Here is a 12,556-nt window from a genome sequence, read left to right on the forward strand (position 1 = left end):
TTGGTACCTTTGTGTTATCTTTTCTGACTACGTGATGGCTCTGAGATGAAGCTGCTTAAAAATCTCCCAAGTGGCCAAGTATTTTATTAACTGTTGTTTGGCATTCTGCTGTTGTGATGACTTCCTCCCCAGACAGAGCAAGAAGAATCCCAGAATTATAGAATGGTTCGGGTTGGGAGGGACCTTAAAGATCATTTTGTTCCAAACCGCTGCCTGGGCAGGGACACCCCCCATAGGGCCAGGTGGCTCCAAGCTCCATCCAACCTTCAACACTGCCGGGGAAGAAGCATCATCAGCTTTTTATCTAGCAATGCACTTCATGCATAAACTTTCTATGCAAGGCCAGAGATAGGGACTTAATGTGACTGGAGTGTGGGGCTAAAAGATCTGATGGATTGGAGCCACAGCATGGCCAAGAGCCCCAAACCGTGGTGGTGTCTCATCTCCCCTTGAAATGCATTTCCCCATAGCCCTGGTCACTGCTTCCTTGTTGAGAACAAAAGCTCCCAAAGGAGGAGCAAGCTCCCAAAAGCACAGACTGGGCAGGTACAGCCTCAGAGGGGAGAGACACGATGCACAATGAGGCAGCACAGCCCCGGGCTGCTGCCCCTCGGAAGCGGGCCTGGCCCGTGCTAGGACCCTGACGGCCCCGTGGGGCTCTGACAGATCGTGGGGCTCAGCCTCCACGTTCTTTTCTTCTGCTGAGCAAGCCAGTGGCTGGAGGCAACCTACAGCCTGTTCCCTACAGTTCATTCCCGACAGCCCGCTCCCTACAGCCCGTCCCTCATAGCCAATTCCCTACAGCCCGTTCCCTATAGTCAATTCCCTACAGCCCATCCCCTATAGCCCCTTCTCCTATGTCACGGCTAAACCTCCGGACACAACACCCCAGGGAGTGTCTGGGGATGCCGGGGGTCCCTTTGTGGCAGCGGGCGGGCCCGTCGCGTCGGCACCGCCTCCTCCTCAGCACCCCCTATACCCCCCCCCTCCGCCTTCCCCCTATTCTTTTAAATCACTTCCATCCACTCCGCTGATTGGTCCCGGCCTCCTGCCGGGTCACGGGGTGCTCCTCCTCCTCCAATCGGGAGCCCGGATACTGCCATGCGGCTCCGGCCTGGCTGCGTTGCCGAGTGCCCGTTCGGTGCGTGCGTGCGTGCGTGCGTGAGGGAAGGCAGGCGGAGGCAGCGCCCGGCTGCCTGGACCCCCAGCCCGCCGCCGCCGCCCCTCCTCCTCCTCCTCTTCCATCTTCTCCTCCTCTCCCCCCTCCCCACGCTCCTCCGGGCCCGGTCGCCGCCCCGTTCCTTGTCTTTCCTTGTTTAAAATGCCCCTGAGCCCCCGTTCCTGAGGCACCGCGCGGTTCCTTGCCGCTCGCCGCTCGGGCAAGAGGGGAGCAGCAGCTTCCCCGTCACCTCCGCCCCTTTTCCGCTCCGCCGCTTTGTCCCGGCAGCGAAACGGAGCCGCCGTGGATGGTGTGAGGTACCGCGGAGGTAGGTGGGCGCCGAGAAAAGGGGAAGGGTTGGCCGGGGTTTTGTTGTGGCGGGGAGTCTGGGGAGTGTGTGGGGGGGTGTGAGGCCCTTCCCTTCGGTGTGCCCGGGGGTGATCGGGATTAATGAGTCCGGGAGAGAAGAAAAGGAGCGCTGGGTGAGGAACTCCGGGATGAACGCCCGGGGCTTGAGGCGGGAAAGGCTCTGGGGGGGGGGGGCGGAAATCGCGGCTGCGGGTGTAAGACCATGGGGTGGGGGTGTGTGTGTGTGTGTGGGGATAAAGTCTTTGCCAGACTTCTGCTTGCTCCTTCCTGCCCGCTCTGGCTTGGGGAGGATGCACCCAGGGGGCTGGGTTTTGTCTTGGTTTTTTGTTTTTTTTTTTTTTTTTTTTTTTTTTTTTTTTTTTTTTTTTTGTGGGGTTTTTTTTGTTTGTTTTTGGTTTTTTGTTTGTTTTTTTATGATGATTTGAAAATTGTTGTTACTGTATTTTTTTTATTATTTTTTTTTTCTGTAGCTGGGGTGTTGGGTCTCTTTGGTGCTCAGTAGAGGCAGGGCGCTCAGAGCAAGGTTTAACTTGTTAACCTCCCAAATAAACGTAAGGCTGGGAAATATTTAACATAAATAGGCACCCAGAGAAGAATTTGACTTAGATGTTTAAAAGGCTTCTTCTCCTACCTCATTTCTATGTGTGGTAGGTATGGAACTGTGAAGTGAATATTTTATGCAAATGAATTTAATCATAACATTTTCAGTAACATAGGAAGGGGTGGATTTGTTTTTTCTTTTTTTTTCTTCTTCCCCCTTCTTTTCCCTTTCTAAACTGTGAAAAGAAGATGACCAGAATCAGAAAAGTAGTAGGAGGTAGACACCACTGGAGGCTTCATTGCAGAAACTGCCTGTTCAAGAAATTACTGGGAAGAAAACAATATGATTCATTGTTGGAGTGTCGTTTTCCTGAGATTTATTTTTACACACTGGCTGTAGTTATTTTGATTTACTGACTTGTTATGCCGAGTTTTTCCTCGAAGCAGTAATGTTCTTGGAGATTAGAAGCTCAGGACATTTTGATGCAATCAGCAGGGTGATGTCTGTTTACTCCTGAGTTACACCGACCGATTGTTGAAATCAAAGGTATAATTTTGCTTGTGCACCAGTGTGACAGAAATGAGGAGCCTCAGCCACTATTTTTTATTGTCACAATTTAGTAAAAATGCTTCCTCAGAACAAACTTGAACATAGTTCAGTGTGCCTGTTCTTACATATGAATATTAATCATATAAAAATGAACACTATATTTAAAGAAGAAGTTGTTGGTTGTAAAAGGTGTGTGTCAAATTTCTGATTTATGTGCAGTATATAAGATTTTTTCTAGTTCTAATATTACTAGGCACACGTTTTTTTGTACCCTGCTCCCTTCGAATTGAAAAATTATGGTGGTTAAGAGGGGTGGAAGCTTTTACATTATAATAAAAGCATTTCTGGTAAATATGTCTTACTTTGGTTTTATTCCTTGAGTTTGTATCATAAGATGTGAACCGGGGCTGACTTTGGTGGCCTGGTGAGGATGAAGAGTGATTTTAGAGGGGCTTTTTTGGCTAATGAGGTCGGGAGGGAAGCAGAGGAGGTAGATGCACACAATGCCCAGGCTTGGAGCTCATTGTTCTTTGCTGTACACTCTGCTGTCTTTGGGACCGTGTTCTCACTCCAGCATTGTATCTTTTTCTTTTAAAAAGTGAAAGAAAATATTTCTCGTTCTCTACCTCTGTCTGTCTTCCCCAGGGTGGCCTTTTGCTACCCTTGCAAAAAAGCAAGATAGTAAAGGAGAAGCTAAAGGGCGCCAAAACATTCTGTATGTTCTTTTCTCCTCCCCTCCCAGTGCTGGCTCTGCTGCTTTCTCTGTAAGCGAATATATACAGAGAGAGGGAGCACATGAGGTGAGACTCGGAAGTACACTCTTTTGAACCTCTCTCAACTTTCTTTTGTGTTCTGCCTTCTCCTCCTTCCCTCCCCCCCTCCGGATCAAAACCTCAGCTGGCTTGAAATCCTCTTCAGATTTGTGTGTTAGCTTCGGGGTGTTTGGTCTGGAGGCTGCTGCCAAGGGAGAACCCTGGTAAATGCATGGGGATGGCAAAAGGCTAAGCAAGTGTGCAGAGGTTGGGTTTGGTGGGTACGTGGTTTCCTTTCTGGATGCAGAAGGGCTTGTTCTGGTCTGTAGGTTGGGTTCTTGAGGAATGCTAACATCTCCTCCAGCTCACGGATAGCTTCAACCAGCAGAAGGGGTAAAAGAATAACGTGGGTGTTAAGGAGAAGAAGCCAGTGGGCCAGACCCTGTGGTACATAGGTGACTGTCAGTTTAATCATGAGACCTCTTAAGTTTTGCTTCTTGGCTAACTTCAGTGCATAATTGAGGTAAAGGACTTCAGTTTTTGTGCTTGAATAAAATGTGGTGATTGCCTCTGGATTGAGAACACATTTTTTTTTTTTAAAAAAGATTTTATTTTTCTATCACTTGCATAGCTTTGGTGAGGCTAGGTGTAATTGTAACCCTGTTGTAGCCTATTGTCTGCATGAATGCTACGATTTGAGTTCACAGAGAGGTTCAGTGAAATCCTTATGCTGCCTCTCTGTGGCTTTATGATTCTTTTGGCGTGTGAATTTGCACTGTGGAGTGACTGAGAGAGGAATAACTCTCCATCTGGACGAAGCTCTTGATATCCCTGTGCAAAATGTAAAGCATTTCTCAGGCAGAAAAGGTAAGTGGAGCTAGGAGAGGCAGACCTGCCTTAAAGAGTAATTACATAGCTGGATTAACCAGTAGTGATTTCTTTATGTCCAGGGGTTTGTTTTACCTTTGTGGGGGGGTTTGTAGGTGTGCACAAGCCTATCCTGTGGAATTGTGTCTATAGATTAAATGCTACTGCAGCAAAAGGCTAATAATTAGCAACATTCATGAATGTGAAGAGAGATGGTGTATGTAATTCTTAATGCTGATTACACCTCAGGTGAGAAAAATGGCCTTCTGGTGTTGCAGTCTAGTAATTGACTTTTTTAATAACATGCTATTTGTAAATTTACTATCATAGCTACAAAATGTATCCCTCTGTTCTTGCCATACTGGGTAGTTGTTTTGCCCATAAAGAAGTTATTTCACTTTGGGGAGTGGGAGGAAAAAAGAGTTCTATGAGCATATAGATTTTGCAAGTATATGTTACTGGCTGTGTAATGGCACAGCAGAACCCGTGTTACCCTCTCAGCAGAGCTTTTTGTATATTAAGATTGCCTGAGGGTAGCTTTGATTTCATTACGTGCCATATTTGAGGACCCTGTAAGCTTCAGTAACATGTTAGGCTCTGTGTTGCTGGCATACAAATACTGTACTCAAATTGTAGTTAATATCTAGTTTAAAAAAGAGTGACAATTGGAAAACAGTTATTAGGTGATCCTGAAATGTATGAGCAAAGACATAGATGTAAAAGGAATGGTCACAGTTGGAGCTGACCATCAAAAAAAAAAATAAAACACAAAACCCAAACAACTCTTAACTTTGTAATGTACAGGGTTTTTTTGGTTTTTTTTTGTTTTTTTTTTAGGCTGGTATCCTGGTTACACTATTTTAAGGTTCAGCTATTTTTCACTCTGGTTTTGCAATGAAAATATATCACAGTTGTTTCAGTTGCATGAAGTCTAAACAAATTACCCTGCTTGACTTAAAGGGATGCAGAGTATCTGACTGTAGCTCAGAGCTTAAATTTAAATCAATAGGCTTAAAATAGGGTGTATTTTTAAGAAAGACCTATCTTGGAACCAAAGCAGAACAAAAGCCCTATTGATTGAAGGCCTGTTTATTTAGCATGCTTTTTCAAAGCTCTTGAAATGAAGCTTGTGCTCCACTGCTGTTCAGTTGGTTTCTTGCAGTAGGGTTTGGAAGGTTTGGGAGATTGGCATTGGTGGGGTGGAAGGTGTCAGGAGGAGGGGAGTGTGATCAGAGCCAGTTTGGAAATGGCCTTTCCAGCAGGTTGCTAGGAAGAAAATCTTGCCCCTTCTTGGAGTGATAGGAGGTGTTAGGGAGCAGGATCTACAAGGGGGTATTGTGCTCTTTAGGCTGCTTTGCCAGCAGCATTTTACACAGGCTTTTATAGTGTTGGTAGCTGTGCCCAACTGCTCTTTTCAGAGAGGCTGATGTATGAACAAAGGCACAAACAAGATATGAATACTGCACTGGCTCCTTTTGATTTAGCAGGCTACTGGGGCAAGGAATTGCTGTAAGTGGCTGAAAAAAACAAACAGATTGAAATATTAGCTGACTATTCCAGTCTCAATAGGTGTTGTTTGGTTGGTTTTTTTTGTTTTGTTTTATTATTAATATTTCTGTTTAGCTCACTGGACATCCCGAATGGTTTACTGAACTAGAGAAAAGTGAAACTAGCTTGCATACAAGCATTAGTTTTCCCTCTGTGCCTAATGGGGATAATGGTGGCCTTTTTCTGTGAAATTGCTAGAAATGTGTGCATGAAATACACTGTATCAGAGCTCTTTCTCTGAATTTTAGGCATAAAGGGTTGCATTTGTATTTGGCATCTTAACTCTGTTAAAAGTGCAACTCTAGAAATGTAGATCTCCTAGATATGCATAAATTTGATAGATTAAAAAACAATTTTTTATGACTGAGCTCCTGAAAACCAGGTAATGCTTTGAACATGTAGGCTGTCTTTTGTTCTTCTGACAGAACACGAATGAGAGGTTAGTTCACTGCTTTAAGATTCAAGATAAGTGGAAGAAAACGAGTGCTCATTAATTTTGAGGTCTTAGTTAATTTATGTATTTAATCTACTTGTCTTAATTAGAAAAGAAATGCTATCATGGTGGTATCAATTCCTGATACTGAGAGTCAGTTTTGGCCTGTTTTATAATGGTGGATGTGATCTTTTCTGGTGCATGCAGTGGAGTTTGTAGTGTAAATTTATTTCCATTACCAGCCATACTAATGAAGCTTATGTTTTAGTAGTTCTTTTGAGGAGAGGAGCTTGGAAGTCCTGCAGTTTGTCCTCTTCATCCCCAGGGCTTCCTCCTTTCCCCTGCCGTTCCTTGCAGATTGGGCAAGTAGCATGGATGTGCCTAAGGATGAGCTGGCTGCCAAGCAAAACTTAAAATGCTGGTTTCTGTCTGGCCATGCCTTGGTGGGGATGTAATTAATTAGAGTTGTTGGTTGTTTTTTTTTTCCCCTTCTCCATCTGCTGGTTTGCACAAAACTTTCAGGAATGTTGGTTATTGCTGAGATGGCTGTCATGGCAGGCTGGCTTGAAACTCATTATGCACCAGAAGTTACTGGCATGAAATGGGAGGATAAAGGGAATTGGGAAGGGGGGGAGTTGAGGTGAATTATGGAAGCTGGTTTTCTCTGAGAAACCAGGTTAAACAAAGAGAAAGGAAGGTCTGTCATCTGGTGCTGGTAAATATTTCTGTCTGCTGATGGGCAGTTTCTCCTTTGTCTGTGTGGTTTTGGTGTGACTAATTGTTCTGGGCTGGAAACACAAGTTATTGGGCACTTGGGTCATCTTCCTGCAGATCTTCCTTTCTTTGGAGCTGTTAGGAAGCATTCTTAGTGATCAGCTGATCTGGGAGCAGGCAACATGGGTAAAATACATAGGGGCAACATTCGTTTCATATATTCTGCTAACCATAAAAGCATTAAGGAGCAGAGTTTTGTATTAATGATAAATCACAGCTAAAGTTTTGGAGAACCAAGCTTTTGTTTGGTTTGACACAGAATCCTGCTGGTCTGAGAGTTTGTGTAGGATAAGCTGCTGTGAGGTACACCGCAAGGGTTTGCTCCCAGTGACAGGATAGAGGGGAGGTGGCAGTTTTCTTTCCCAACTTCAAGCAGCCCTGTTTGCTTCTCTCCTGTAGGAACTGGCTCTGGGCACTTACTGACTGTGACTCATGGGACCTCATCTCTGCATTTACACCTTGAGTCAGCAGCCTGTGCAGTACTACTCATTCCTGAACCCCCTGTGTATTGCATGAACTAACAAATTATCTTGTTTTAGCTCATATCTTCACATTTATAACAAAAGATATTTGTAACGTTAGCAGCAGAAGCTGTGGTGAAGAGAGGCTTTGTTTCTTTTAAGTGACAAACAGTTCGACGCTTGTATAGACTGTGGGAGAGCTAAAATGTGTAGTGAAAAGTAGACATTTAGTGTTAGATTTGCAGCTGAAGGCATTGAGTCAGACTTTTGATGCCAGAGAGGGGTCTTTTCTTTATTGCTACTGAAGTCACTATGGTCTGGAGGCAGCACATAAGACTGAATCTTGTTTTCAACCTGAGCACTTATGATAATGATGTGGTTGTGTTGATGTGTAAAGCAGGATGATCTAGACATGGGTGTATTGGTGGGGTGGAATAGAGAATTAAACCAGAATATGATTGTTCCTGTCAGAGCCTACTATTTTGGCAACCAGTTTAAAGAAAAATGGCAAATGCAGCTAGTAATTAACTATGTACTATAGGATGTTAGGGGATCAGAAGCTTTGTGCTGAATGTAGAATTTATTAAATAGGTGCTTAAGGATTATAAATCTTAAACAAGTGTGTATATGACTTTAGCTTGCTGGTATCAACAACCACAAGGGACTGGAAGATGTGGTGGTGCTAAAGTGCCTCTGTCTTTCCTTGATTTAGGAATCTTCATCCACTCACGCATGTTAACATGGAAAAAAGTCATGAATATGAGAGAAGAAAGTGCTGGTACATCATAAAATTTTAAGTGCTTTAAGGGTTGTATTTCTCCAAGAAATTACACCCAGTACAAAATCATGATGCCAAGGCAATCAGGATTTTCAGATTTGCTTTTAGTTAAGAGCAAGTATTTGGAATACAGGATTCTTCATGGTGGCAGGGTGGACACACATCAAATGCTTTTTCCTCTGCCTGTAATTGAAGACTAGCTCCGAGCTTGGAAAACTTGGGAGTTGAAGGGAGCTGCTTTTAAATATCCGTCTTCCACTCTGATTTTGTTTGTTAGATTTTGGTATTTTTAATTATTATTTTTTTTAATAGTGCTGCTCATCTGTTTGGAAGTTTTTCTTGCTCAGAAAACCGATTTCATCTGTCTCTTGGAATTCTGTGTGCCTTCCTATGTATTTCTTTTTCAACTTTTTGTCCCATCCTCTCTGTCTGCAATAGCTTTAATGCAGGTGTTTCACCTCTTGTTAAGGTGCATCAGCTTCAGGATGATTTAGAACTGAAGTAGGAAAGAAACTTCACAATACTGAAATATCAACTTATATTGGTGAAGTTGGCGGGTTAAGGATTTACCTAGTTAAGACCTGGTATCCTTCATGATTCTGGCAAGAAAACTGTGCCTTGCTCCTTGTTTTCTAGTAAATTTAAAAATTGGAAAAAACACAGGTTCTTCAGGTGAACAAAACACCATAGTTGTGTGTTCTTCTGGTACCTGGTATCTCTGTGCCAGGCTGGTACATCTCGTGTAACAAAGGATGCAATGTCTCCATTACAGTTCTTCTAATGAGGTCAGTGCAGGAGACTTAAACACTTAATTCTCATTTGTACAAACTAGGGGTGAGATGCAGGAAATCTAATATGTCTCCAAGGTCATTCATTGTCACAAAACTTAATAACCCTGCCTCTGACTGCCTCTTAAACCACTGAGTTATGCTACTTGCCTTCTAACATGAACCCTTAAGAGGAGAAAATTTACCCAGTGATAGAATGAATTGAAAGATATCCATAAATTTAAAGATTGCTGTGTGTCAAATGGCCAGCTAGTAAGAGCTGTGCATTTAATTTGTAATTTACTTTATTTGTAAGACTTGAACTAAAGGTTTATTGTTATCTCTCTCACACACAAGTTAATTTGATATTACTGGGAACAAAATCAAAATGGACATGTTTTTAGTGAAGGAAAATCCATTTTGTTTTATTTTTTGAGAACTTGCTGTGATTTGCCCCTTGTACCTGTGGTTAATCAGGGAAACCTCTCCCTTTCTTGTTCATAGTGTTTTCTGTGACTCAGTTTCCATGGTAAATTTTATGTTCCCTGCTGCTCAATTCAACTGAACTCAAGGCAGAAGCTGTGGAAGGCTTTCAGTTGATGACAGTAAAAAAGCTGTTCAAGGCAAGCCAGAGCTGGAGTGGGGGTTGCTTTCAGAGGTTAAGCTTTTAATTGAATTAATTTAGTTACAAGTGGCAAATGTAGATACCTTGGTGAAGATGTGAATGTTTGGGAAGAAACAAGGATAGAGATGGTGATGTAAGGAAGTTCTCTGTGGGCAGAGATGTAAATAAACCAGCCTAATGTGCATCAAGGGAATATGGATGTGGGGCTTTCCTGCTGACAGGCAGTCTCTTGGTGTTGGGGAGGGGTTGCAATGCAGACACTTCAGGATGAAAGTCTGAATAATATTTGGATTAGAAAAGGGCCAAGTTGACTGTTACCAGATGGTCTTGGAAGAAGACTTTGGCATAATCCAAGTTCCCTTCTGACCTACTGGAAGAGTTCTGGTTGCTGACAGTGTCTCCATTGGAGTTGTGAGATACTGTGGCAGTGCAGTAAGTGAAAAGATAGTGACGGATGTGGTAGTGTTAAGGCTTGAATTCCTTTTTTTTTTCTCTTCACTAATTGATAAGGAGGTGCTAGGATATATTGCTGTATGGCACATGGCCTTTAGCAGGTGAGTTGAAGTGTGGCTTGTAACATTTCTTTTGTACCTCTGCTTATATTTTTTCATAACTATGCCGATTTCCCTGCTATAGACTTTGGGATTCTAGCTGCTGTTCTTCTTTTTTAGTGATTAATGTGAGCATATGAGAATGTTTGTTTCTTTTTCTGTGAGTCTCCCTCCCTATCTCATCTTACCTTCCAGGGCTGCCTTTGTCCAGCTGTTCTGTAGACAGTGTTCATTCTCCTAGTTGGAAAAAGGAATTTGATTCTTATTTCCTGCTTCTCTTCATGTTGAATACACTTAGTCTTTTATTGTTGCTTTTTATTGTCTCAATGCATGCTTCTCTTTCCGTGTCTGTAATGTATGAAAAATGAAACTGGCTCCACTTGTGTTCTCATTGTATGTCACTGCTCTCCACACTGCCTGGATGCAATTAATGAGAACCCTGTTCTCTTCCTACACTAATTATTCATCAAATAACTACTTCCATAGCTTTTGTCCCAAAGTACAAGTTTATTAAGATGTGAAAGTAATTACTTTTGTGTGTGTTTAGTGAAGTCTTCTGAGTCTTTAAGTTATATTCACACTTCTCCTTACTGGGACTTTTCTGAGGCCCTAATGCACATGTTAGATATTCTGGAATAGAAACAAAGACAGTGAGGGATTATTAATGAATGAGGCCTCTTGTTCATAACATTGTTTGAAAAGTAATATTTCCTGTATTAAATCCCAAGGATATTTTAATTAGGACATATATACAATTCCTGAAGATGATACAGGGTTATGCTACAAGTAGACAACAAGAGACTGGAAAGATTGCATGTTGTTAATTCATAACAAGAATTTAGATGTGTTCCAGGCACTTAAAAAGCCCCAAAACTCAAGACAGCTAAAATACAGCTTGCTGAATAACCTCCAGCTGAACAACTCATTGGAATTTTTTCTACTTATGAAATAGGTGTGATGATACTTGGTCATTCTTCTCTGAAGCTTTTATAGATGTTGTACAATAGGAAAATGTTAATTTTTTAATACCCATTTATTTTGCTAATCAGAAAATATGTTAACTTAGTTAATGTATTACATGTTTCCTCTTTGAAATGGCCATGAAATAACTATTTAATGCTTTAAAAACAACATTAAAAATCCTCCCAAACCAGCTTGACCACCTCCTCAATACAGAGATCTCTTGACTTGGTAGCTCAGAACCATGAAAATCTGTGCTGTGGCAAAGCTTTACCTTCCTTTCTATGGAATGTTGTTGTTGGCATAGAGGACTAGTGAGCTATAAAATAATGATGAAATATGTGGCTAATTTTCTTTTTTTTCTTTTTTTTCTTTTTTTCTTTTGAATGGTAGTTTGTACTCAGCAGTGGGTTCGAGGAACAACAGGTGAACTCTAAGGAACCTGTTGTTCTAGTGGTTAAGAAGTGACTACATTTCAAAGCTATCATTTGAGCAGTTTTCTTTTCAGTTTATTGTAGTTACTTGGACCCTTTTTCTCCCAGTGAAGAATGAAGTTCTTCTGGTATTTTTATTTTGTGTTCTTTTTTTTTTTTTTTTTTCTTCTGTTTTTAAAGGTATTGATGTTGTGTTGTGGGTTTTTTGGGTTTTTTTTTTTTTCCCTCTATTGATTTCTGGAGGTTTATAAATATATAAATAAAAGGTGATACGTTTGCATCAAGGCACCAGTGAGCTCTGTTTTGTGTGGTATAGATCATGACTTTCTTACTGTATCTTTTAATTTAGACATGGTTGCTGCTCTTTTACTTCCAAGTCTAACTCTGATGGCAACTCTCTTTTGTATCATAGCATTTGGTTGGATATATCAATACTTGATATTGTCCTCATCAAAGTTAAGTTCTGATAACCGTATCTCTAGAAGATACCTAATACTTTGGTATGGAATGGAAATTATTCTTTATTTTTATACACCTGATCTGTTACCTGCCAAAATTAATTTATGTTAAGTTTTCCTAAATTTTAAGAACAAATTTTTAGTTCATTCACCATGGTTCTCAGAACTGTTTTATACTGGAGTTCTTGTCCTGAATCAAGTCCTTTAAAATGAGCTTTGTAGGAATTACTGTAATTTCTTACTCCCTACTTTGCTTGTTTGTGCTTTTAGCAGAAAATATATGGCTTGATGTGTTGTAATGGCAAGATGTCTCTAGATACTACTAATGGAGAGCTCCTATACTTAGTCTCCTTCTTGCTCCTAATTGACTGTTTGCTCATTCACAGGGCAGTTCTGAATCAATATTGGAAATACCTTCTGAGAAGCATTCTTTCTACCTCCTTAATAAAGTGATTGAAGCAGGGATTATGCTTTCAGGTGTAGAGAGGTGGAGATATAAATGTTGAATGAGCTTTCCAAGATGGAAAACA

At 41.6% G+C, this 12,556-nt stretch overlaps 1 protein-coding gene across 3 annotated transcripts in view; it reads left to right on the forward strand.

Annotated features, from left to right (window-relative positions):
- The first annotated feature begins 1,168 nt into the window (after positions 1–1,168).
- RERE (arginine-glutamic acid dipeptide repeats) overlaps positions 1,169–12,556 on the forward strand; it is a 205,257-nt gene continuing 193,869 nt past the window's right edge. For 2 of the 3 annotated variants that reach the window (XM_071767166.1, XM_071767168.1), the window contains exon 1: positions 1,169–1,487. The gene's annotated coding sequence lies outside the window, so the exon portion shown is untranslated. The remainder of the gene's footprint in view (positions 1,488–12,556) is intronic. The other variant, XM_071767170.1, reaches the window with a different exon arrangement.

The sequence above is a fragment of the Heliangelus exortis genome, chromosome 23 (genome assembly GCF_036169615.1).
Source record: "Heliangelus exortis chromosome 23, bHelExo1.hap1, whole genome shotgun sequence".
In the NCBI taxonomy this organism is placed as follows: domain Eukaryota; kingdom Metazoa; phylum Chordata; class Aves; order Apodiformes; family Trochilidae; genus Heliangelus; species Heliangelus exortis.